The sequence below is a fragment of the Podarcis cretensis genome (genome assembly GCF_951804945.1).
Source record: "Podarcis cretensis genome assembly, chromosome: 5".
Classification (NCBI taxonomy): domain Eukaryota; kingdom Metazoa; phylum Chordata; class Lepidosauria; order Squamata; family Lacertidae; genus Podarcis; species Podarcis cretensis.
Genome location: NC_137174.1, coordinates 101,916,180 through 101,941,911, shown reverse-complemented (window position 1 = coordinate 101,941,911; position 25,732 = coordinate 101,916,180). Strand labels below are relative to the sequence as shown.

The 25,732-nt window shown below is 49.2% G+C and overlaps 1 protein-coding gene and 1 long non-coding RNA gene across 2 annotated transcripts in view; one reads left to right on the top strand and one right to left on the bottom strand.

Moving 5' to 3' along the window:
* The window catches only part of MB21D2 (Mab-21 domain containing 2), a 60,204-nt gene that overhangs the window by 26,022 nt on the left and 8,450 nt on the right, over positions 1–25,732 (top strand). The gene's annotated exons all lie outside the window — the stretch shown is intronic.
* LOC307217218 overlaps positions 10,855–25,732 on the bottom strand; it is a 671,692-nt gene continuing 656,814 nt past the window's right edge. Inside the window, exon 3 of the long non-coding RNA XR_013839447.1 lies at positions 10,855–10,894. This is a non-coding gene — a long non-coding RNA (uncharacterized lncRNA). The remainder of the gene's footprint in view (positions 10,895–25,732) is intronic.

Genomic DNA, 25,732 nt, shown 5'->3' with positions numbered 1-25,732 from the left:
CTAGCCTGTGGTTTTTCAGGAAACAAAGCTCTTTCTTCCTTTATTCTTCCTTTCCTCTCCCCTTGGGTTGCCTCGAAAATAAATGTTGACCTCCTCTGTCTGTTGGGCGGCACGCAGAGACTGTTGCTGCCGCTTCTGTGTCAACTCCCCCCCCCCGCCTCCTCTTGTGCAATTGCTGTGCAAAAGATGCTTTTCCAGGTCATGAGGCTGCAGCAGATGTGCTTCTATTATACCGGATGAGTCAGCCAAATCTGGCACAGCGTCGCATCCCAGAATATCTGTCAAGAGCTCAGAAGGAAGAGGCTTGCAGAAACCTCGGCCAGCCATCTCCGATGCGTTTGGGCCACACAGCAGCAGCTGCAAATGTCACCCTAGTGTCCTCCAGATGTTTTGGACAAGCAGTGTGGCTGAGCTGGCTGGGGCACCCGGGAATTGTAGTTCGTGGTGGAGACAGCCATACTTAGACGCAATGGAAGTTTATAAAATGAGGCGTAGCGAGGAGAAAGCGGGAAGAGAAACGGTTTCCTCCCTCTCTAATAACATTGCAACCCACAGACATCCAGCGGAGCTGAGTGTTGGAAGATTCAAGGGAGTCCTTCTTCATGCAGCACAGAGTTAAACTGTGGAACTCTCTGCCACAGGAGGCAATGATGGCATCTGACCTGGATGGCTTTAAAAGAAGATTGGACACATAGAGGAGGAGAAGCCTTTTGATAGCTACTTGACAGGATAATAATACAGTGGACCCTCCAGTTATGTACCGCTCTGGTTGCATAACTTTCAGGTTACGAACGTGGCAAACCCAGAAGTGTATTCTTTCGGGTTTCGTTGCGTGTGCATGCGCAGAAGCGGGCCTCTGGTTACGGATTTTTCCGGGTGAGCACGGACCCCCAGAACGAATTAGGTCTGTAACCAGAGGGTCCACTGTAATAATAATAATAATAATAATAATAATAATAATAATAGTATCCCACCCATTTGAATGGGTTGCCCCAGTCATTCTGGGTGGCTTCCAACAAATATATAATAATAATAATAATAATAATAATAATATTTTTATTTATTTATATCCCGCCCTCCCCAGCCGAAGCCGGGCTCATAGGGGCTAACATCAAATGTATAACGCATTAACATAAAATCAGACAATCAATTAAAATACATCCTCAAATCAGATCAGGATCAGAATAAAATCCAATCAGATGGCAACCCGCAGATTAGGGTTGTTTAGGGCTGCCCTGTCAAGGATGGCTCTACTCTGTCTCCGCAGTGGGAGGGAGCAATTTTTCTGAATACCAGCTGCTGGAGAGCGCAGGAGGTTTTCTTGCACGCGATCCAAGAGCTCTTTTGGTTTTTAAAGGTTAAAAGCAACCATTTGCAAGGTGTTCAAACTACCATGTCTCTGCCAATGGAGGGGTCCTGAACCAGCTGAATTTCGCAGTCCGCCTTCGGTGGCAGATCCCTGTGGAGCTGGACGCAGTAGTCTAGCTGGCAAGAGATGCTCCTGGCATTCTGTCTGCCCCTCTCTCCCCAACCCCCTTTTAAATATATAGTCCTTTTCTCTGTGGGACTGAATGGGGATGGGACACGGCACAGTTGAACAGGGGACTCTCCTTGCCAGCCCTGCTCTCCCTCCCCGCTCAAGGCAGCGGTGTTTTCTGTTAGCTTCTGCTCGTAAGAACTTGATTAGTGAACTCCTTTTCTTTTAATCAAATTGGAAATCTTCCAGGGGCAGCTTGAATGAGCTGCTCTTAGCCCCAGTTGGGCTCTTCTGGCTGGGAGAGTGGAGGCGAGTGTGTGAAGTGTGTGTGTGTGTGTGTGTGTGTGTGTGTGTGTGTGAGAGAGAGAGAGAGAGAGAGAGAGAGAGAGAGATATGAATAAGTCCATAAGAGTGGACTTTCTTCTTGGACTTAATGGCTGCGATTGCAACTGGAGGGAACTTTTGCTGGTGCCTGATCAGCCGTCCTTCATCTCTGCTTGCAGGAAGCAAGCCTGAAAGAGGCGGACAGAGGCTGTGAAAGCTCCTTTGCCTGTTACAGATCCCTTTTCGGTGCTACAAGGCAGCTCAAAATCCAAAGGAATAATAATAATATGTTAATATAATAATAATTTATTATTTATACCCTGCCCATCTGGCCGGGCCTCCACAGCCACTCTGGGCCTCCAACACAACATTAAAATACAGTAATGCCTCAAACATTAAAAGCTTCCCTAAACAGGGCTGCCTTCAGATCTTCTAAAAGTCAGATAGTTGTTTATTTCTTTGACATCTGATGGGAGGGCATTCCACAGGGCAGGCGCCGCCACTGAGAAGACCCTCTGCCTGGTTCTCTGTAACTTGACTTCTCGCAATGAGGGAACCGCCAGAAGGCCCTCGGTGCTGGACCTCAGTGTCCAGGCAGAATGATGGGGGTGGAGACGCTCCTTCAGGTATACAGGACCGAGGCCGTTTAGGGCTTTAAAGGTCAGCGTCAGCGTTTTGAATTGTGCTCAGAAACATCCTGGGAGCCAATGTAGGTCTTTCAAGACTGGTGTTATGTGGTCTCGGCAGCTGCTCCCAGTCACCAGTCTAGCTGCCGCATTCTGGATTAGTTGTAGTTTCCAGGTCACCTTCAAAGGTAGCCCCACGTAGAGCGCATTGCAGTAGTCCAAGCGGGAGATAACCAGAGCATGCACCACTCTGGCAAGACAGTCTGCAGGCAGGGAGGGTCTCATCCTGCGTACCAGATGAAGCTGGGAGACAGCTGCCCTGGACACAGAATTGACCTGCACCTCCATGGACAGCTGTGAGTCCAAAATGACTCCCAGGCTGCGTACCTGGTCCTTCAGGGGCACAGTTACCCCATTCAGGACCAGGAAATCCCCCACACCCGCCAGCTCCCTGTCCCCCCAAAACAGTACTTCTGTCTTGTCAGGATTCAACCTCAATCTGTTAGCCGCCATCCATCCTCCAACCGCACATGCTTTCTTCACCACAGAAGAGAGAGAGAACCAGCGTGGTGCAGTGGTTAGAGCAGGGGTAGCCAACCTTTTTATACCTACCACCCACTAATGCATCTTTCTTGATGGTAAAATTTCCTTACTGCCTCCAGTCCTTGATGGAAGGAGGATTCAGCTTGAGCCATAGAACCCCCTACCGCCCACCTAGAATTCTGAAATGTCCAGTAGTGGGCAGTAGGGACCAGGTTGACAACCCCTGGGTTAGAGGGTCGGACTAGGACCGGGGAGAGACGAATGTTTGAATCTCCCACTTGGCCATGAAGCTCCTTGGAGTGACCTAGGTAGGGCCATGCGCTGCCTCACAGCCTGACCGGCCTCACAGGGTTGTTGGGGGAAGATTAAATGAGGACCCTGTTGCCACCTTGAACTCGCTGGAGAAAAAAGGTGGGAGAGGTAAAGGGACCCCTGATCATTAGGTCCAGTCGTGGGGTTGCGGCGCTCATCTCGCTTTACTGGCCGAGGGAGCCGGCGTCCAGCTTCCGGGTCATGTGGCCAGCATGACTAAGCCGCTTCTGGCGAACCAGAGCAGCGCACAGAAACACCATTTACCTTCCCGCCGGAGCGGTTCCTATTTATCTACTTGCACTTTGATGTGCTTTCGAACTGCTAGGTTGGCAGGAGCAGGGACCGAGCAACGGGAGCTCACCCCATCACGGGGATTCGAACCGCTGACCTTCTGATCGGCAAGTCCTAGGCTCTGTGGTTTAGACCACAACACCACCCGCGTCCCTGTGGGTTATAAACGCCATAAATAATGATAAGTAGGTGTAGAATAACTACTACCAGCCCCTGCAGAGAAAATGTTTGCGAGGCCAGCTCTCTCCAAGCCGGATGCTGCGGTTCCTGTTTTGCACTCGTTTTACAACACCCTCAGCCACGAAAAGGGAAAGTGCCTGCAAAGCCTGGCCAATTAGGGGTGGGGGTGGGGCAGGGGGGGTCCTTCCTGTCTCAGTGCAAAGAGACAGGATCCCTATCTATATTTACCCTGCAGCGGAAGTCAGGGGAGGGCAGCATCCACGGCTGCTCCCAAATTTATCCCATCCTGCTCCCTTCTGCCGGTGGGAGATGGAAATGGCTCCGGAGATTTCTGCTGTGGCCTCTGCTGCCGGGGAACCTTCATGCAAGTGAGGGTGTGTGGTGGTTGTCATGCAGGAGGTAGAAGGGACAGAGCATGGAAACCGAACAGGAGACTTGCAGAAAGTTTTTTTGCAGCCTGAGAAAAAAAATGTTGTGCCAAGCTTATATATAAGAGTTTGTAGCACTTTTCCCTTTTCAAAATATAGTCTGGCCCCCACAAGGTCTGAGGGACAGTGGACCGCCCCCCAGCTGGAAAAGTTTGCCAACCCCTGGCTTACAGGGTAGGACCCCAGGGACCTGCAAAACGGCATCTTGGTTTGGAGAAAATGGAATCCTGTTCTGGATGGTTTTTAGACTGGCATGAGCAGGACTTCCTGGGGTGTGCATAGGCCATTGTTTGTGGCTGCCCCTGACCCCCACCCTCTGTCCATGCAAGGGGACTTTGGGGAGTTGTGCAAGAGTGCAGCTCTTCCCCACCCTCGTCCAGTTGCCTGCACCCCTTTCCTCCAATTCCCCCCCAAAAGGAGCACAATGAGGACATCTGTTCCTTTGGAGCCTCTCCCTGCCTTCTCTGGCAATAAAACTCTGCCCAGAGAAGGAGGCTGGGCTGGCGGCTGTTGTGAAGTCGCTGTTAATCACCAGTTGTTGAGTGACAAATGTGTCCTCGGCTGCCTGTTGAAGAGGCCCCCAAACCCAGGCCAGGTCCAGGGCTGTGGGCAGGGATCCCTTGCCAAGGAGAGGGGGCTCAGGTGGCCAGGGAGGGCCCTGTGCAGGGCAGCAGAGTCACAGGTGCCCTGGCGAAGGCATGGGCTGATCTGGAGGAAGGCTGCCTGCCTCAGAGGGATTGGCACTTTGGAGGCACCCTGGAGGAGGAACTGAGTTGTTGAGGGCTTGCCCAGTTTTGCTTCTTTGGTCCTGAGGATTTGGGTTGCTGTGGCTCAGCGGGCTGAGCACCTGCTCTGCTTGCAGAAGGACCCGGGTTCATTCCCCTTCTGCACCTCCAGGGAGGGCTGGGAACTTCTACTCCCACAGATGCAGGATCCCAAGAACAGTAGGGAACTCGGGGCATCATCCAGGCTGACCCCCTCCCCCCAAAATCATTACAGTATTTTGGAATTCATTCATGATGCTGCTAGATTGCAGGCTGTGCATGTTTGGGTGCGAGATGGCATGAAAATGATCACTTTGGATGAATTAAAGGATTTATATTGGTATCTCGTCCTTCCTCCAAGCAGCACAGCAGTTTGTGCAAAGTTCAGGCAAGGAGAGAGCCCATCTAGTCCCTGACTGAGCCGGGGGAGAGCTGGCCTTGCAAGGCCCCTCAAATCCCTCTTGCTGGGCCCTGCACCCTCAGCTATTGCCCTGGCTGCCTTCTTGTGACGCTGTCTGTACCAGAGGATTAAAGGGCCTTTTCATTTCTGGGAGAGCGCTGTGCTGGCCGTGGAATCTGGCAAGAACAGGGAAATGGGCAGCTGGCACCCTTGCCCAGACCGGAGGCCCCATTTGTGGCCACGGACCCCCCTCTCCCCCTCTGCCTCCTCTTCCCTGTTCCGCTTTAAAGGTTTACTGCCTCGATTCTGGCACAAAGCCCCTCTGCTCCGTCCGTAATCCCCTTCTCCGCCTTAGTCACGGTGAAATCGGCTCTAATGGGTTTAGAGAGCCCTGCCTCTCCCTGGGTGGGTCCCTGCTTTGTGGGCCGGATCAAGCAGGTGCACTGAGAAGAGGCAGCAGCTGTGAAAGGGGCTGCATTGTGGGTCCTGCAGGTGACAAGGGCTTGGGCTTCACCAGAGCGCTTGCACATTCCTCAGTGCGCACAAACACACACGATGGTGGGAGGTGTGGAAAGGCAGAGGCCCCCCCTCCCCCTGGCCGGCTGTGCAGCTAGGAAGTTTGGAAAATGGGCTTGCAAAAAGGGCGAGGGATGTTCCCCAAACCCCCCTGAGGTTCCCATGTCCAGCCCAGAGGTCATGATCCCAGAGCCCCCCAGGGCTGCTTCCATGCACCAAAAGTGGCTCTGGAAAGAAAGTCCAGGATGGTTTGGCTCCGCTTCTGCGGTTGGAGACCTCAGTTCTTCTGAATCCCAGTTGCTGTAAACCACAGGAGAAGAGGACAAACCTAGACAGCATCTTAAAAAGCAGAGACATCACCTTGCCAACAAAGGTCCGTATAGTAAAAGCCATGGTTTTCCCAGTAGTGATGTATGGAAGTGAGAGCTGGACCATAAAGATGGCTGATCGCCAAAGAATGGATGCTTTTGAATTCTGGTGCTGGAGGAGACTCTTGAGAGTCCCATGGACTGCAAGAAGATCCAACCTCTCCATTCTGAAGGAAATCAGCCCTGAGTGCTCACTGGAAGGACAGATCCTGAAGCTGAGGCTCCAGTACTTTGGCCACCTCATGAGAAGAGAAGACTCCCTGGAAAAGGCCCTGATGTTGGGAAAGATGGAGGGCCCAAGGAGAAGGGGACGACAGAGGACAAGATGGTTGGACAGTGTTTTTGAAGCTACCAGCATGAGTTTGACCAAACTGCGGGAGGCAGTGGAAGACAGGAGGGCCTGGCGTGCTCTGGTCCAGGGGGTCACGAAGAGGCGGACACCACTAAACATCTAAGCAACAACAACAACAACAACAACAGGAGAGGAGAGTTGCTCTTGTGCACGAATCCTGCTTGCAGGTTTCCCCTTGGGGCATCTGGTTGGCCACTGTGATTTCAGGATCCTGGACAATATTCCCCCGCACCTTTGGCCTGATCCAGCCGGCTGTCCTTCGGTCCTTATGAAAGTTGAAATAAATATTCCAGAAGGGGAGAGACCACAGGACTATAAAGCAGAGGCAAATCAGACTTGACTGCCTAGGGCATGGGTAGGCAAACTAAGGCCCGGGGGCTGGATCCGGCCCAATTGCCTTCTAAATCTGGCCCGTGGATGGTCTGGGAATCAGTATGTTTTTACATGAGTAGAATGTGTCCTTTTATTTAAAATGCATCTCTGGGTTATTTGTGGGGCGTAGGAATCCGTTCTCCCCCCCCAAAAAAAATAGTCTGGCCCCCCACCAGGTCTGAGGGACAGTGGACTGGCCCCCTGCTGAAAAAGTTTGCTGACCCCTGTCCTAGGGGCAGGAGAGCCATCCCATGGGGGAAAGGTTTGCCTGGCTGCTCGCCTGTCCTTCTCACAGGGACGCCTCTTTTGTCCTCTCCTGTTTGGGTTCTTCCTCGAGGCGCCCTTCTCCCTCCTCCTCTGCAGGAGATTCCAGGGTGCCTCCCCTTGCAGTAGCCCCAGCAGGACTGGAGGTGGACAGGCCCCCTTGTGACTTCAAGGCAGGCATCCTTGCCGCCCGGCAGATGGGCTGCGCTGTGTGTGGTTGGGCCAGGCAAGTGACTTTCCTTCCTTCCTGCTTGGCTGCTGGCCCTGTTCCTTTGGGATCCCCCCCCCTTGGCTGCTGGCCTTGGCGAGGGACAGCGGCTGGCCAGGCTCCCTCTCCACTGTGTCCGTCTTGTAAATCCAAGTGCGCTTGGAGTCAGCCAAGGCTTTCTGTGAATGACACAGAGTGACAAGCCTGGCGGCCGGCCGTCTCCCGATGGATCTGGAGCATGGAGGGTTCCACGTTTGACCGGGGAAGGAGGGGAGCGTGCCTGGCTTTGCCCCCACACTTCCAGAAGCCCACAGCCTAGGAAGCTGCTGTCACATTGCTTGCCTGTGATTCCTCAGCGTTGACACAACCACATTCCCTTTGAAGAAGAGGCTGTACCACCAGCAGAGACCTCCTGGGAGGCTTCTAGCTCCAGAATCCTACAGCATCCTTAATCTTTGCACCATTACATGTCACCTCTATCTCTGAGAGGCACCAGGGGTTCAAGGCACTTACCAGGGTTTGGTTTCCATGGGGCGGAGGTCAGCGGAGCCTGTGGTGTCATCATCATCATCATAATATTATAAATAATAACTTATAATAATTATAAATAATTATTATAAATAATAATTATTTATACCCCGCCCATCTGGCTGGGTTTCCCTAGCCACTCTGGGTGGCTCCCAACCAAATATTAAAAACACAATACAGCATTAAACATTAAAAACTTCCCTAAACAGGGCTGTCTTCAGATACAGTGGACACTCGGGTTGTGAACGTGATCCGTGCGGGATGCAAGTTCGCAACCTGCAGCCTTCGCAACCCGTGGGTTGCGATTTGGCGCTTCTGCGCATGTGCAAAGTGCAATTTTGCGCTTCTGCGCGTGCGCAACCGCTAAAACCCAGAAGTAACCCATTCCTTACTTCTGGGTTTCGGCAGTCCACAACTCAAAAAAACACAACCTGAAGCATCTGTAATCCGAGGTATGACTGTATATGGCTTTAGGATATATGGTTTTATTTGCACATATATTCAACCTGAGTCTTGCAGCATTAACACCCCACCATCTCTTCTTTCCCTGTTAGTTGCGACTTTGGATCCAGTGTGGAGCAAACAGGTCTCTGTGTCTCCAGCTTCCAGCCTTCTTCCAACTCAGCTCAAACACCAGTCAGGCTAATGTCCTCCTACCTAGCAGTCAGGTGAGGGGGCTGGAGGAAAGGCCCCCCCCTTAGCCTGGAGGGCCCCCTCACTTAGTGGCAGCATTTGCAGCCTGGCTTCTGCTTTTGGGATGTTGATGGAGACACCTGAGTAGCCAGCTAAGGTTACCGTCTTACAAAGAAGCTTGTCTGAGCAGTTCAGCAATAGACTATTCTATCATAACCCTCACGGAGTAAAAGGCCCCAAGAATTGGAAAGGAGTCAGGGCATCATCCAGACTGGCTCCCCCAAACCCATAATAGTATCTTGGCTCGCTTCCAAGCCTGCCAGAGCCTTGTTCTGACCTCTTAGGTGGTTCTTCCTGATGTTGGAGCCTGACGATAAGAGCTGTTCGACAGGGGAACAGTCTTGGGAGATGGTTTTTAAGCAAAGCTTGGGTTGGCCACCTGTCATGGATGCTTCAGCTGAGATTCCTGCACTGCAGGGGGGATGGACTGGATGACCCTCGGGGTCCCTTCCAACCCTACAATTCTAGGAAATGGCTGTGACTGTAGTGGAGCATCTGTGTAGGATTCAGTGGCAGCCAAGTGGTTGTGTGGGGTTGGTGCTGTGTGCGACAACAGCAGCTCGAATTTTATTAGCTCAAAGATGGAAATGCCAAAGATGGAACAGGGGCAAGAAAAATTGATGGGATGTGCCGAAATGGCGAAGCTGATGGAAAGTCTTAAAGATAAGGACAAGAGAGACCTCAAAAAAGTCTGGGAACCTTTTACAGTGGATGCTCAGGTTGCAAATGCAATTCGTGCAGGATGCACATTTGCAACCTGCAGCAGTGCATCTGTGCATGCGCAGGTTGAGATCCGGTGCTTCTGCGCTTGCACAAAGTGCGATTTAGCGCTTCTGTGCATGTGCAACCGCTGAAACCCGGCAATAACTCGTTCCAGTACTTCCGGGTTTCGGCGAGTGCGCAACCCGATAAAACGCAACCTGAAGCGGCTGTATGATGTATATACAGGAACAATGTGGCGAAATGGACTCACTCGCAGGATTTGACTAAGACGCTTACAATTAACAAACATAAACAGAAAACATAAACATGAGGTTAAAATGTTAAGAATAGAATAATAAGGTATAATTTCAATTATAGTATATAAGGGATATGAAATTACAAGCAGAAGAAATGAATATGTTATAAACCAGAAAGGGAAGTTTGGGGAAGTTGCCCGGGGGGGGGGGAATTGAAAATGCAATTTGTGGTTCTTTTTATTAGCAGTGATTATGTTAAAATTGGTTGCAAAATATTAATAAAAATATATATTTTTTAAAAAAATCCAGCGTAAAAGGCACCAGCACCTGTTCCAGAGAAGCTCAGGAATTGCGGGTGGGGTCATGAGCCACCGTTGTGGTGAAGACATTTCCCAACTGGGCTTGCCCTTTGCCAAAGGGTGCACTTGCACATTCAGCCCTCTGGGCATTCCGGGCAATGCAGTCTCTTCCGTAGATTTAAACGAATGCAAAATGCAAAACCTGGTTTTCAGTGCCATTTGCAGAATCAACCATGTATGGCCTGACTAGTTTTGCAGCTTCTTTAGTCGTTGACACTGCAAATGCTGTTTTGTAAGCATTCTGTTCAATCTTTACTGTATTTAAATAATCAGTGGCTTGGTATATGAAATGCAGGGTTTAAACACCCATTCTAGTGCAAAAACCTCCCAAGGGTTGTTGTTATATTACAGCCAACAACATTTCTCTCCTGTATTTTCTTCAATATAATTTTATAGATATTTTTTATTTTTATAGAAATATTTAAAAATATTTATATATTTTTATAGAAATATTAAAAAATATTTATATAAAAATATTTAAAAATATTTATATATTTTTATAGAAATATTAAAAAAATTATTTTTATAAAAATATTTAAAAATAGTTATATATTTTAATAGAAATATTTAAAAAAATATTTTTATAAAAATATTTAAAAATATTTATATTTTTTATATAAGTTTTCAAGCCACGGTTTACCATAGCATTTTGTCTGGACCTGGGGCTCCCGGTTTTTCTCGCTCTAGAGGGGCTATTAACTATAGATATGGTTTGTTCTTGGTTTCCCACTTGTGGTTTGTGAAACAAGCTGGGTTCAGACATAATGCCAAGCCAAGCCATGGTTTAACTCACAGCTGTGCAGTGACAGCAGAGCTGCAAGAACCACAAAGTGATCGCAACCTGGTTGCCTTTGTGTTAGTTGCAGATCCGCTCACTGGGTAACCAAAATAAGTAATAGTCCCACTCTATTCTGCCTTGGTCAGGCTCACCTGGAAACAGGGCCGGATTAAGGTTGGATGAGGCCCTCAGCTCCTGAAGGTCATGGGGTCCTTTATATGTCCAGCTGTCCTTTGTCAACAACAAACTGTCACTGTTTTTTTTTGTGTTGAATATGTGCTATATGGCAATTGAGGGACCTAATAGGTCTCTCAAGCCATTTGCACATAACAAAATGTGTATTTTATCAAAGTAACTGTTGAACTGAAATGCAGTTAAGAAGAAGTATATTAATGTTGTTGTTGTTGCTTAGTCGTTTAGTGGTGTCCGCCTCTTCGTGACCCCCTGGACCAGAGCACGCCAGGCACTCCTGTCTTCCACTGCCTCCTGCAGTGGATCACAGCCTTGCCGTGGCGAAGGGGCTTGAATAACTCAGAGAAGCTATGAACTATGCCGAGCAGTATATTAATAGTGAAATACAATTAAGAAGTATATACCAGTCCATGCAGAATGTAGGCACCCTATATATGGAAAGGAGCAAACCAGGGATATTTGAGGGAACAGGCTAGCAGGCGGGGGCCATGACTTACATCATAGGAGCCTACACAACACATTTGTTTTTTATCTTATATTTTGGAAATGTACATCCAAGTTTTTTTTTCCTTTAATTTTTTGGGGGGGTCCCCAAGAGAGTGGGGCCCTAAGCTAGAGCTTGTTTAGCTTATACATAAATCCAGCACTGCCTGGAGTCCTGTGTCCAATTCTGGGCGCCACAATTTAAGAAGGATGTTGACAAGCTGGAAGGTGGGCAGAGGAGGGGGACCAAGATGACCCAGGGTCTGGAAACTGAGCCTGATGAGGAACGGTTGAGGGCTTTGGGGATGTTTAGCCTGGAGAAGAGAAAACAGAGAGGTGATCTGATAGCCACCCTCAAATCCCTGAAGGTCTCCACCGGGGGAGATGGAGCCACTTGCTTTCTGCTCTTCCAGAGCTGTTTGACAGTGGAACAGACTCCCGTGGAAAGTGGTAGACTCTCCTTCGTTGGAGGCCTTTAGGAAGTTTGGGTGGCCATCTGCTAGGGATTCTTTCGCTGTGCTTTCTTCATGGATGGGGTTTGGACTAGATGACCTTTGAGGTATCCTAGTCCACTGAAAAATCTAGGTGTGAGGCTGCTCAGTCACCCAGCTCGTCAGGCAGAGCCCGCGGGTCCCTGTGGAATAAAGGAAGGATTCCAGCCACCAACCGGAGCAAATAGCTGTAGACCAAAGTTTATTGCGCAATAGGTTCAAAGAGCAAATTTTGAACCCCGAAGATGGGGTGACAAGGACTTTTAAAACTTTCCCACCACATCCCAGAATACAGTTTGAAGGGGAGGGGTTAACCTTGGCAAACATATCCAGACAAGTCATAGAATCATAGAATCATAGAGTTGGAAGAGACCACAAGGGCCATTGAGTCCAACCCCCTGCCAAGCAGGAAACACCATCAGAGCACTCCTGACATATGCTTGTCAAGCCTCTGCTTAAAGACCTCCAAAGAAGGAGACTCCACCACACTCCTTGGCAGCAAATTCCACTGTCAAACAGCTCTTACTGTCAGGAAGTTCTTCCTAATGTTTAGGTGGAATCTTTTTTCTTGTAGTTTGGAACCATTGCTCCGTGTCCGCTTCTCTGGAGCAGCAGAAAACAACCTTTCTCCCTCCTCTATGTGACATCCTTTTATATATTTGAACATGGCTCTCATATCACCCCTTAACCTCCTCTTCTCCAGGCTAAACATGCCCAGCTCCCTTAGCCGTTCCTCTTAAGTCCTTGGTACAAGATTAGCCTAAGCAGACATGGCAGGGCAAGACTCAGGTATAAGATTAGCATAGACAAATATGTCTTAAGTACCCACCACCCAAAAGTACAACAGAAGTTCCTTTGCATGTCTGGAGCCTGAGGCGAGTCAGGTGATGGGATTTGGCTTCCTTTGGCTAACAATGAGCCCAGCAATTGTCACCTCTGGGAACTTCCTGGAGTCCTTTTGCAAGGGGAAAATAGCTTTGGGATGGAGGAAACTGGGAAAGGAGATGATTTTATATTATGTTTAAAGCTAGGTAACTTCCCTGAGCTGTCAAGTTGAAAAGATACATTCAGGAATAATATTTGTAATATTTAATTTAAAGATGTGCCCCCCCCCGTAATTTCCGTAACACCTTTGAACTCTACAATTCTATTCGTCTATGACTCCCTGCTTTCGGCCTCTTGCTTCTAAGATGTGACCGCTTGGTTTGGGATGCAGTTCCTGCAGACCTCTCTTCCTGGAGAAGCTTTGACCTCCTTCCCTTCCCTCTCTAAGGGATCTGGCCTTCCATTAGACTTCAAAACTGCAAGCAGCTTAGCTTTTTTAATACTTTTCATTCTTTTCCGTGGCGCCTGGTGGTGTTTTTTTCTTCTTAAAAATGGATTTATAAATAAGTGTCGATGCAGACCTTTCATTTCCCAGCCAGCATCTTTAGGAAATGTCAAAGCGTTTTGCTTTGATTGCTGAACTTCTAAAATAAAGAACCCTGAGGGTGCAAGAGGCAAGCGCTCCCCACATGCAGAAACATACCGTACTTTTCCTTGTATAATACTAAGGTTTTTTTAACTAAAAAATAATGCTAAAAGGGGGGTAGTCTTATACACGGGGGCAATCTCCCCCCCATTTCCTGAATTTTGACGCTCCCAAAATAGGGGGTGTCTTATACACGGGGGCGTGTTATTCACGGAAAAATATGGTATATATCTTTATGGCAATGTTGCCTAATCCCAGGGGAGGCTTGCCCTCTAGTGGCCGCCACAAGTACTGCAGACTCTCCCCCTTTATTTTAGCAGGGTTTCTATGTGCTCTTGAAACTCTTGCTAAAGTTATGCAGAGTACTGTTCTGAGTAGTTATGGTGGAGGAGAGGAAAGTGATTTTGGGCATCATAAGCCTCTGGATTGCCACTGTGAGAAGAGGCCTGATTCATCAGGCTTTCCTTGTTCTTACACACAGACTTTTAAAAAATGTAAGTACGGTTAAGGCAACTGGGCATCCTTCTTTTGTTATGGATATTAAGGCACAGAATGACTGGCTGATGTTGCTTCAATGGGAGCAAATTGCTGGAGACAATATGCTGGAGATCTGTCCTGAGTACACTGAATAGAGGAGCAGAGCTTTAGAAGGAGATGTACTCCCTGCCCCATTCCACTTAGGGCTTCTTCTTCTTTTTGTTGTTGTTTAGTCTTGTCCTCCTCTTCGTGACCCCCTGGACCAGAGCACGCCAGGCACTCCTGTCTTCCACTGCCTCCCGCAGTTTGGTCAAACTCATGTTTGTAGCTTCGAGAACACTATCCAACCATCTCTTCCTCTGTCATCCCCTTCTCCTTGCGCCCTCTATCTTTCCCAACATCAGGGTCTTTTCCAGGGAGTCTTCTCTTCTCATGAGGTGGCCAAAGTCTTGGAGCCCCAGCTTCAAGATCTGTCCTTCCAGTGAGCACTCAGGGCTGATTTCCTTCAGAATGGAGAGGTTTGATCTTCTTGCAGTCCATGGGACTCTCAAGAGTCTCCTCCAGCACCAAAATTCAAAAGGATCCATTCTTCAGCGATCAGCCTTCTTTATGGTCCAGCTCTCACTTCCATACATCACTACTGGGAAAACCAGAGCTTTTACTAGATGGACCTTTGTTGGCAAGGTGATGTTTTTGCTTTTTAAGATGCTGTCTAGGTTTGTCATTGCTTTTCTCCCAAGGAGCAGGCGTCTTTTAATTTTGTGACTGCTGTCACCATCTGCAGTGATCATGGAGCCCAAGAAAGTAAACCAGGGCAGGGGTGCCTAAACTTTTTTCAGAGGGCCAGATTTGATGAAGTGAACGTGCATGAAGTTGTTGAGCTTTTTTTGGGGGGGGGATTTAGGGGGAGAGTCCTTGATGTAACTTGTGCAGGTGTTTGAATACACATTGCAGAGGCAGAGAATTGACCGTGGAGCCTTCTTCCCCCATGCCTGCATTTCTGCAGTAAAACATTTACAAATAAACCCAATGTAGTACTGCAAAATCCCACAAGTCTCCAGAACACTCTCTTCCTCCTAAAGGGAGCCAGACCCGGGTCTTACTGTCCCAGGAACTTCCCACTACTTGGGAGCAGCACAGAAATGAGACTGGCCAGAAACAAGGCTTGCACACTGTTAAGTCAGGTAACTTTCCCGTTGAAAGATGCAGCTTGATAGAACCATTGGCAACTAATAACTCCTTTTGTTTTTAGAGGGAAGCACTTCAACTCTCAGATATGTTTCTGTGCTCCTGCAATTTCAGAAAGTGTTTCATGTTAATACATAGATTATAGGTTTGATAAAGGTAAAGGGACCCCTGACCATTAGGTCCAGTCGTGGCCAACTCTGGGGTTGCGGTGCTCATCTCACTTTATTGGCCGAGGGAGCCGGCGTACAGCTTCCGGGTCATGTGGCCAGCATGACTAAGCTGCTTCTGGCGAACCAGAGCAGCGCAGGGAAACGCCGTTTACCTTCCCGCCGGAGCGGTACCTATTTATCTACTTGCACTTTGACGTGCTTTCGAACTGCTAGGTTGGCAGGAGCAGGGACCGAGCAACGGGAGCTCACCCCGTCGTGGGGATTCGAACTGCCAACCTTCTGATCGGCAAGTCCTAGGCTCTGTAGCACAGCGCCACCCGCATCCCTTATTGGTTTGATATTTTAATATTAATTTCTAGCCGCCATTCTAATGCAGAGTGAGGAGCAGGTTCATTTCATCAAGTTTTAAAAGTTCACTTATAAAATAAAAGTTCACATTGCAGGGGGTTGGAGACCCTGCAATTCTGTTTTCTCTCACACACTTTTGGCTGATGCGCCTTCTAGCTCGGGCTAAGATGTCAGGAGTGGGTCTTGCTTATTTATTTATTTTATTACAACAACAACAACAACAACAACAACAACAATAATAATAATATTTTATTATTATTTATACTCCGCCCATCTGGCTGAGTCTCCCCAGCCACTCTGGGCATACACTCTGGGTGTGCATTTAATTATATTATAATTTTATTTATAACATTGTAAACATTGCATTTATCACAGGAGCCCGACTGCTCTCCCTCCTCTTGCAAGGGGCTAGTGCCTTTTTTATTCCAGGGGGTACTCAAGGGTGTGCAGTACCGGCACCTCTTTTGTTGTTGCCCAAAAGTGTGTCCCAGAGTACCAGCACCTCTGCTCTTAACTACAGTTAATGCTAAGAGGGATTGCAAGCTTTTTGAAAGCGTCCAGCTCTGCTTTCAAGTCCTGGCTAAGACAGGGAACCTCGGTCAGGAGTAACACTGGCTCAGGCCGTGCAGAAGTTTGCTCCGTAGTTAAGGCTCTTGCAGGAAGGTGATCGTGGGAAGCCGATTCCATTGCAGGCAGGATCCCGGTCAAGGGAATATTTGCCTGGCGGTCAAGGGTCTGGACCTGCCCTAATCCCATGAAAGTTTCTGCCTGCCTGGCTCTGCCACTCACTTCTTTGGGTCTCCTGCGTTTGGGTACCGAACTGAATCCTCTCGTGTCCAATCCCTGCAGAACCTCCTTTTCCTTGGTCAGGTCAGAATGTAAATTGGACTCTTGGCACCACCATCTGGCTGAAAACGGAAGGGCGGCTGCCGATCCCTGCCTCGGACCGCACCTGGTTGCCATGACTTGCAGGTTTCTGAAGTTTAGGGACGGCCGTTTGCGAGGCTCTAGGTTTCTGATCTGTAAAAATGCCCTTTTGCTTGGGTTTTTGCTGGGTCTCATTGAGATCAGGCGTTTAACAACTGGCTTGCTGGACGAGAGACAGGAGACAGCAGTGGCAGCAAGCGTGGTTGGCATCTGTCTCAGGAGACAATGGAGGAAAGAAGGCCAACCATTGGAAGTTTGCAGCGCCTGCTGTGGCCATAGAGACCAATGCAGGAGAGACATGTTTTGTTGCAGCCAGGGCAGAGGAAGGTGTCCAGTGGGGCTTTTGCAGATGCCCCATGGCATTTCTTCTCTCTGTGCCCCTTTAATCTTGTATAAAGAAGGGACTGTATACTCAGAGCCCTGGGAGGAGATTTAAGGGGATAGATATTTAGATATCTAGATATTTAAATATTTGAAGATGACTCTCATATCCAGTGGCGTAGCGTGGGTTGTCAGCACCCGGGGCAAGGCAAGTAATTTGCGCCCCCTAACCCTGGATTTGCGCCCCCTAACCCTATCCCTAACCCTAACCCCCAGATGTTGCGCCCGGTGCGGCCGGCACCCCCTGCACCCCCCACGCTACGCCACTGCTCATATCTCTTCTCAGTCTCTGCCTTTCCAGGCTAAATATACCCAACTCCTTTGACTGTTCCTCATCAGGATTTGTTTCCAGGCCCTTGATCATCTTAGTTGCCCTCCTCTGCACACCTTAGAAGATAAAAGGAAGGTCTTCTTCATGCATCACATAGTTAGATGGTGGAACTCATTCCTGCAGGAGGCAGTGATGGTCTCCAATGTGGGTGGCTGAGGGCTGGATAAATTTATGGAGGATAAAAGTCTAGGAAAGGTTACTAGCCGTGCTGGCTACTCTCTGGATACAGGAATGCTGACCTAGATGGACCATTGGCCGGATCCAGCAACCTCTTCTTATGTTCTTATAGAATCACAGAATTGTAGAGTTGGAAGAGACCCAAAGAGTCACCTAGTCCAACTTCCTACAGTGCAGAAATCATAGCCATGTTCTTTCAACATTTATTTTGGAGTCAAAGCTGTCCATGGAGGCGCAGGTTAATTCTGTGTCCAGGACGGCTGTCTACCAGCTCCATTTGGGACACAGGATGACCCTCCCTGCCCGCAGACTGTCTCGCCAGAGTGGTGCATACTCTAGTTATCTCTCACTTGGACTACTGCAATGCGCTCTATGTGGGGCTACCTTTGAAGGTGACCCAGAAACTGCAATTAATCCAGAATGCGGGAGCTAGACTGGTGACTGGAAGTGGCCACCGAGACCACATAACACCAGTCTTGAAAGACCTACATTGGCTCCCAGTACGTTTCCGAGCACAATTCAAAGTGTTTGTGCTGACCTTTAAAGTCCTAAACGGCCTCGGTCCTGTATACCTGAAGGAGTGTCTCCACCCCCATCGTTCAGCCCAGACACTGAGATCCAGTGCCGAGGGCCTTCTGGCGGTTCCCTCATTGCAAGAAGTCAAGTTACAGAGAACCAGGCAGAGGGTCTTCTCGGTGGCGGCGCCTGCCCTGTGGAACGCCCTCCCATCAGATGTCAAAGAAATAAACAACTATCTGACTTTTAGAAGATCTGAAGGCAGCCCTGTTTAGGGAAGTTTTTAATGTTTAATGCTGTATTGTTTTTAACACCTGATTGGGAGCCACCCAAAGTGGCTGGGGAAACTCAGCCAGATGGGCGGGGTATAAATAAAATTATTTATTTATTTATTTATTTGTATATCTATCCTGCCTTTCCTCCCAGCCTCCTTTCTAAATTTCATCATCATGTTTGCCAGGGCTGCTGTGAATTGTAGTTCAGCGCCTGGGGAGGTCCGGATGTTCCCCACACCTACTGCAGTGCAAAAACCACCTGTCAGAGCTGCCTCTAGGTCCCAGCTCACAGAGGACCAACGCTAGGCTGTCGTAATGTACAAAAGTCTTTATTGAAGTTCAATTTCCATTTCAAAGCCGCAGCGCGCAGCCCTACATCTTAAACCCTAGATCGGCGAAGTCCCGTCTGAATCTCCTCCCCTCTGACACCAGTTTAAGATCCTAGCCCTGCTCCACCTTTTACGCTGCTCTCTTCTCCTCTGGGTCCTCCTGCCTGCTGGGGCATTGCCCTTTCTGGACTCTTCCGACGCTGAGTCGCTTAGCTCCTCCCCCTGCCTCCTGCGGGCTTTAGGACCCGGTTCCCAATCTTCATTCTCTGCTGTCCTGTACATTTGAACTTGCCTCTCGCGCCAACCCAGTGACCTTCCTCCTGACCGTTACACTACTTCTGTCACTGCTTCCCTCTTCCGGGATACTGGCCGGATCTGACCTCCCCTCCGTTGTCTGACTCTCCGATGGAGGCGTGGTCAGCCCTGACTCCTCTCCTCTCCCTGCTGGGGGAGACGCTACTCCCGATACCTGTGACTCTTCCCCCCCACTATGCTCTGGTGGGGAAGCTGGTCCTGATTTCCAACTGCTGCTCTGGGAGTCCCCGCTGGCCCCTTGCTTCTGGGGTGTCCCCCTTGGGACCCCCCTTGCCCTGGCCACCGGCGCCCCCTTCTGTGAATCTTCCGATTCGCTGGAGAGGCTCATGGAATCCCTCGGTCCACTGTCCTCTTCTCCTACGCTCCCCTCGGATTCTTCCCCTTCGCTCTCCATCTCCTCTCTTCCCTGTGCCTCTGCTCCTGAGCCCCTGACACCACCCTTTGGAGCAGGTCCCTGGGGGCCTGCAGAAGCTGCCCACCCACCCTCCGTGGCATCAGGGCCCGCCAGCCGAGCCTCCTCCTGGGCATCTAGGGGCCTGGGCATGCCATCCTTTGGTGTGGCACCGTTGCACCGGCACAGGAGATTCGTGGCTGGTTGGTGGCACGTGGTTATGGCTGTGCTTTCCTGCTGACGCTGCTGCCTCCTGTCCCCATGTGCCCTTTCCCCACCTGTGTCTGGTTTTGAAACTTGCTCAGCCCCCTTGCGCTGCCATGAGTGGTGGCTGCGCTACAGAACGCACACCCCTTTCCTCTCCCTGGATCACGGACCGTAGGATCAGCTTGTTAATGAGGAATTTGAAGAGCCGTGCAAAATGCTCCCTGTGCACCTGTGATCTCTCTCTGGCAGCAGGAGATAAGCTCATTGTGCTGCATTGAGCATCTCTGAGGATGATGCCTTTCTCAGGTTCCGCTTTTGAGCAGGTAGGCTGTCGCCCGGTGAGGAAACTGGGGTAGCCCTCTCTCTGGGAGGGTGGAGGTGCAATGCTCTGCACACACTCTCTATAATCACCTTACTCCAGGGGTGTTATTATTTCCTGACTCTAGACTCCCTAGCCCAGAGTTGGAAGGGACCCCAAAGGTCATCCAGTCCAACCCCCCCAGCAATACAGTCTTGGGATGCGTCCGGGGAGACGGAGGCATTTGGCAGGCCCCCAGCTGGCTCCAGCCACCTGCCAGCAGCCGGGTGAACTCTGGTTATTGGAACAGCATCAATCAGCGACTTGAGCCTCCAAAACCTTCAGAAGCTGAGCACGCTCTTATCAGCAGAGGGAATCAATCTTCTCACAACAGAAGAGGTGGACAGAGACATGTGTAAGCTTATTTACAGGCGTTTATTCAGCAGGGATGCGGGTGGCGCTGTGGGTTAAACCACAGAGCCTAGGACTTGCTGATCAGAAGGTCGGCATTTCGAATCCCCACGATGGGGTGATCTCCCATTGCTCAGTCCCTGCTCCTGCCAACCTAGCAGTTCGAAAGCACGCCAAAAAAAGTGCAAGTAGATCAATAGGTACCGCTCCGGCAGGAAGGTAAACAGCGTTTCTGTGCACTGCTTTGGTTCGCCAGAAGCGGCTTAGTCATGCTGGCCACATGACCCGGAAGCTGTACGCCGGCTCACTCGGCCAGTAAAGCGAGATGAGCGCCGCAACCCCAGAGTCGGTCACGACTGGACCTAATGGTCAGGGGTCCCTTTACCTTTAAAGGGTATTTAGGACACGGGTGGCACTGTGGTCTAAACCACAGAGCCTAGGGCTTGCTGATCAGAAGGTCGGTGGTTCGAATCCCAGCAATGGGGTGAGCTCCCGTTGCTCGGTCCCTGCTCCTGCCAACCTAGCAGTTCGAAAGCACGTCAAAGTGCAAGTAGATAAATAGGTACCACTCCAGCGGGAAGGTAAATGGCATTTCCGTGTGCTGCTTTGGTTCGCAAGAAGTGGCTTAGTCATGCTGGCCACATGACCCGGAAGCTGTACACCGGCTCCCTCGGCCAGTAAAGCAAGATGAGCACCGCAACCCCAGAGTCGGTCACGACTGGACCTAATGGTCAGTGGTCCCTTTACCTTCCCTTTACTTTTATTCAGCATAGTTCAGGAGCAAAGGGAAAAATATGTCCAAGCAAACAGCAGTACGGCAAAAGCAATATACAACGGAAGTTCCCAGCAGACTGTGCTGGAAGTTAACAGACATATGACATAGAACAACTCCACAAGCCTGTTCTGAAGGTGGAATGGAAGTATATCCCAACATACAGGAATTGCAACTGCAGCTTCCACAACAGAGGGCCACCCAGGCTCTGCTTTAAACCTCCCAGGAAGGCAACCTGGATTCTTGTGACACCCCATTTCAGTCTCCCGCGTGGTGTGAGTCCAGGGGTTCCTTTGCTTATTTGGGGTTCGGTTTCCTTGGTATGAAGGTTAGCGGAGACCATGGTGTTTTTAGGGTATATAGTCCTATTTGCACGTATGTGCAACCTGAGCACAATAACGGAGGGGCTCACAGCGTCAGCACCCCCAAAATTGGAAGAGACTCAGGGCATCATCCAGACTGCCCCCCCAAAAAACCCCCAATGTTATTATCAATGACCATGCATTTTGAAAACCTAAACCATACGATGATAAAGTTTGGAACAAACTCCCAAGGCAGCCAGCAATAAATATTATTACAGAGTGGGGAAAGCAAAACTCTTAAAATATCACAGATTAAATTCCAGGCCCCCTCAGAATGGAAGAAAGGAGAAAAGCTGCCTCAGCAGCGGAAAGTAATAAAGCACCAAGTAAAACTGTCTGTGCAGAAGTTTTCCACAGATAAAAAGCAGGCTGCTGTTCTTTGGCAATTTTAATAGTGCGAGTTTTTGTGGAGGGGGTGGCGCTGGGCTCGTGTCGGCTGCTGGGAGGCTCCTGAAAAGAGATGGAGGGCTGCAAGGGATGGATATTCAGGATGAGACCCGGCAGTTTCCAGGCCCTGAGCCCACGTGTTCGGCTCTGTTCCATTAAAGGAACACTGGGATTTTGTCTCTGGCTGGGACATGCCTGCTACTGGTTTGTTGTTGTTGTTGTTGTTGTTGTTGTTGTTGTTGTTGTTGTTGTTGTTGTATTAATTACCCCCCCATCTTTTCCTTTGAGGAGCTCAAGGTGGTAACATGGCTGTTCCCCTCCTCACTTTATCCTCACAACAACTTGTGAGGAAGGTTTGGTTGAGAGGCAGCGATTAGCTTCCAAGGGCACCCAGTGAATTCCATGGCTGGGTGCGGATTCGAACTCTGGTTTCTCCCAGGTCCTTCTCTGACACTCTAACCACTATTCCACACTGCCTCTTATTTATTTATTTATTTATTTATTTATTTGTCTACGCCTTTTCTGCCCCAAAGTGGTATTAAACAGTGTATTAAAACAATATATACTGTAGAGCACAGTCAAATGTCTTAAATCAGTCAGAAGGCAAAACGGTTGCAGCCAGTTGGAAGCCTTCCTGAGCTTCCAGGGTGACTGAGCCCCTAGATCCCTCTCACTTTAGGGACTAGAAACCTGAGTAGACCGTGAGAAAAGCAAAGAAAGCTGACCCCTGGCGAGAAGAATTAAGAGCCTGGAGATTTTCTAAGTGTGCATAAAGGTAAAGGACCCCTGAGAGTTAAGTCCAGTGTTGAAGAACTCTGGGGTTGCGGCGCTCATCTCGCTTTATTGGCCGAGGGAGCCGGCATACAGCTTCTGGGTCATGTGGCCAGCATGACTAAGCCGCTTCTGGCGAACCAGAACAGCACACGGAAACGCCGTTTACCTTCCCACCGGAGTGGTACCTATTTATCTACTTGCACTTTGAGGTGCTTTCGAACTGCTAGGTTGGCAGGAGCAGGGACCGAGCAACGGGAGCTCACCACATTGCGGGGATTCGAACCGCCGACCTTCTGATCGGCAAGTCCTAGGCTCTGTGGTTTAGACCACAGCGCCACCCGCGTTCCCCCTTGTTTATCTTTAAATTTCTAGCTAGCATAGCACTTATGCAGCCAGGCCATCTGATTCTGATCACCTAGAAAGAGACACATAAATCTCCCCCCCCCCCACAACCCCCTTGGGGTGTTGTTCAGAGAGGAAGCCACAAGATGGCGCTGAGGGGTTCGTGAATCAGACCCCAATGAGAGAGAGATTTCGGCTTCGGCTTCTGTGCCGCACACTCCATACAGAAGTGGTTTTCCTTCTATGCTTCCAAGGTGTTCGACTGCAATGCTCCCATAATGCTTGGCTTTCCTGCAAATACCTCACCTGGAGATGAGTCAGTTTGGCTTGGGGGCAGAAGTAGAAAGAAGCATCTGCCATGTAATAATAATAATAATTTATTTGTACCCCGCCCATCTGGCTGGGTTTCCCCAGCCACTCTGGGTGGCTTCCAACAAAGATTAAAAATACGTTAAAATGTCACACATTAAAAACTTCCCTGAACAGGGCTGCCTTCAGATATCTTCTAAATGTCAGGTAGCTGATACTGGCAAGAGGGGGAAATGAGCAACTGCCTTCATTGGTAAGAGTTTTTTGGGGGTGGGTGTATAACAGGGGTCAGCAGACTTTTTCAGCAGAGGGCCGGTCCACTGTCCCTCAGACCTTGTGGGGGGCCAGACTATATTTTGAAGGGAGAGGGGAGAACAAATTCCTTTGACTCACAAATCACTGGTGGAGGAAGAGGAGGGGGGGAGCGCACTGCCCCTGGCAGCGCGATCCTGGTGGGATGCCATTGCGGGCTGCCCCCCCCCCCGCCTGTGCAGGGGGCCACACCCCCACAGGCAGCATGCCACGACCCCAGGACGAACACCAGCCCCACCTGCTCTCCGCCACTGCCACAAATAACCCAGAGATGCATTTTAAATCAAAGCACACATTCTACAGTCATAGCTCGGGTTGAAGTAGCTGCAGGTTAAGCATTTTCGGGTCGCGCTCCGCGGCGACCCGAAAGTAATGGAGCGCATTACTTCTGGATTTTGCCACTCACGCATGCACAGACGCTCAGTGACGTCACACACATGTGTGGAAGCGGCAAATCACGACCCGCGCAGACACGGGTTGCGTTCATGTCAGGATGCGAACGGGTACCACTGTACTTGTGTAAAAACACCAGGCAGGCCCCACAAATAACCCAGAGGTGCATTTTAAATAAAAGGACACATTCTACTCATGTAAAAACATGCTGATTCCCAGACCGTCCGCAGGCCTGATTTAGAAGGCGATTGGGCTGGATCCGGCCCCCGGGCCTTAGGCTGCCTACCCATGAAGTATAAGGTCTTGCACCTTAAAGGATGTGCTCAACATAAAAGAAAAGAAAGTACCCAGCATGATCAAGTATTCCAAAAGGACTGGAGCAAATTCATTCAATATTTGAAAGATCAGTGTAAACAGTTAACATCACTTTCAGGGTTGTCTGAAGACTCATAATGAGGAGGTTTTTTTACCTTTCTATATTCATGTAAATTTTAACATCCTAAGTAATGAATGAATTAGAATTGGAAAATGTACACAATGCAGTGATACAAAGGTTGACTGTGAAAGCCATGAGGCGGGAGGGGAGGAAGGCGATTGGCTCTCAGGAGCCAGAGGGACAAAGTGGATCAGAATGATGTCAATGTATATTATCAAATGGAAAACCTATAAAAATTATTTTAAAAAGAAAAGAAAAAAGTACCCGTGTGCCTGGGTTAGCAGTTGGGGGGTGCGTGAAAAACGGCCCAAGCTGTCAAGGCAAGGCCTGGATGGCGTCAGCGAGGAACACAAGCCAAGCTGGGAAGGATTTTTAAGGGATTATGGGATGTCCTGGGACTGAATCGCAAGAGGGTAATCCACGCTCGCTCCTAGAGAGGAGCCACAGTCCACATGCAGAGGACACATGAACTGGACTGCCCCGGCCGGGCAAAAGCTCTCTCTCAACAGGAATGTCTGAGGACCAGATCCGTGGTCAAGGTGCAAATTCAGGATGGGGGGGGGGTAGGGTTTCCCCTGTGGCGTGATGGAGGGTTGGGGAGAGGGAGACCTGAGTGCTGCCCATTAGGGTGGTTCATAAATTATTATTCTTTTTTGAAAATACCTGCTCCAAAGGTCTTATTTTACTCCAGTAGGGATTGTATAGCTATATCTAAACTTTCATCCGTATCAGTTAATATCTTGACCCTCCGCCACCGAACTGAAATTTCAGCCTTTGCGACATAGGAAAACGCCCAAGTAAACAGCTATTTTCATCACTTTATGACCGATTCAGCTTTATTTTGCAGGAATTACATTTTTTTTTTAAAAAAAGAACAATAAAAGATGCAGAATGCAAATTGATACAACAAAAACCAGTACTTAAAAAAAAACCCCTTTTAATGATGATAGTATTGATATTGAAATCAAAACGTGACTCATATGATCCTACGACAATTCTACATTTAAGCAACTGGATTTTGTCTTGCGAGGTACCACTGTACTTCAATAATAATAATAATAATAATTAAAAGCTGTGAATGTGAACTATTTTGGGACAAAATTCTTCTTTGATTCCTTTTTCGGGTATTTGGCCCGATTCTCCATTGATGTCTTTATAGTTACCTCACGTCGCTTCATACCAACTACATTCTGTCTTGCTTTTGTCACCTCCTTGACAGCTCTCTCCACCATTTGTGCGTGACACTTACATTTAGATGCCCATGCACACATGGTGGGCTGGGTGTGCATATGAGAAATTCCCTGAAGAGAGGAGAACTCTATGCCAGGAAGAATAACAGGCTTGATGGTGTTCGGTTTTGTGGGAATGCTCAGGGATGCAGGAGAGGATATATTGTCTGATTATAGCCTTTCCAACTTGTGTTAATAAGTTCACAATTTAGCAGAGAAACATTCCCCCTTTTAAACTCGCAGCGGATGCATTTGCTCAGGCTTGCTAAAGCCTCTATAATAACTGTTCTGGTATT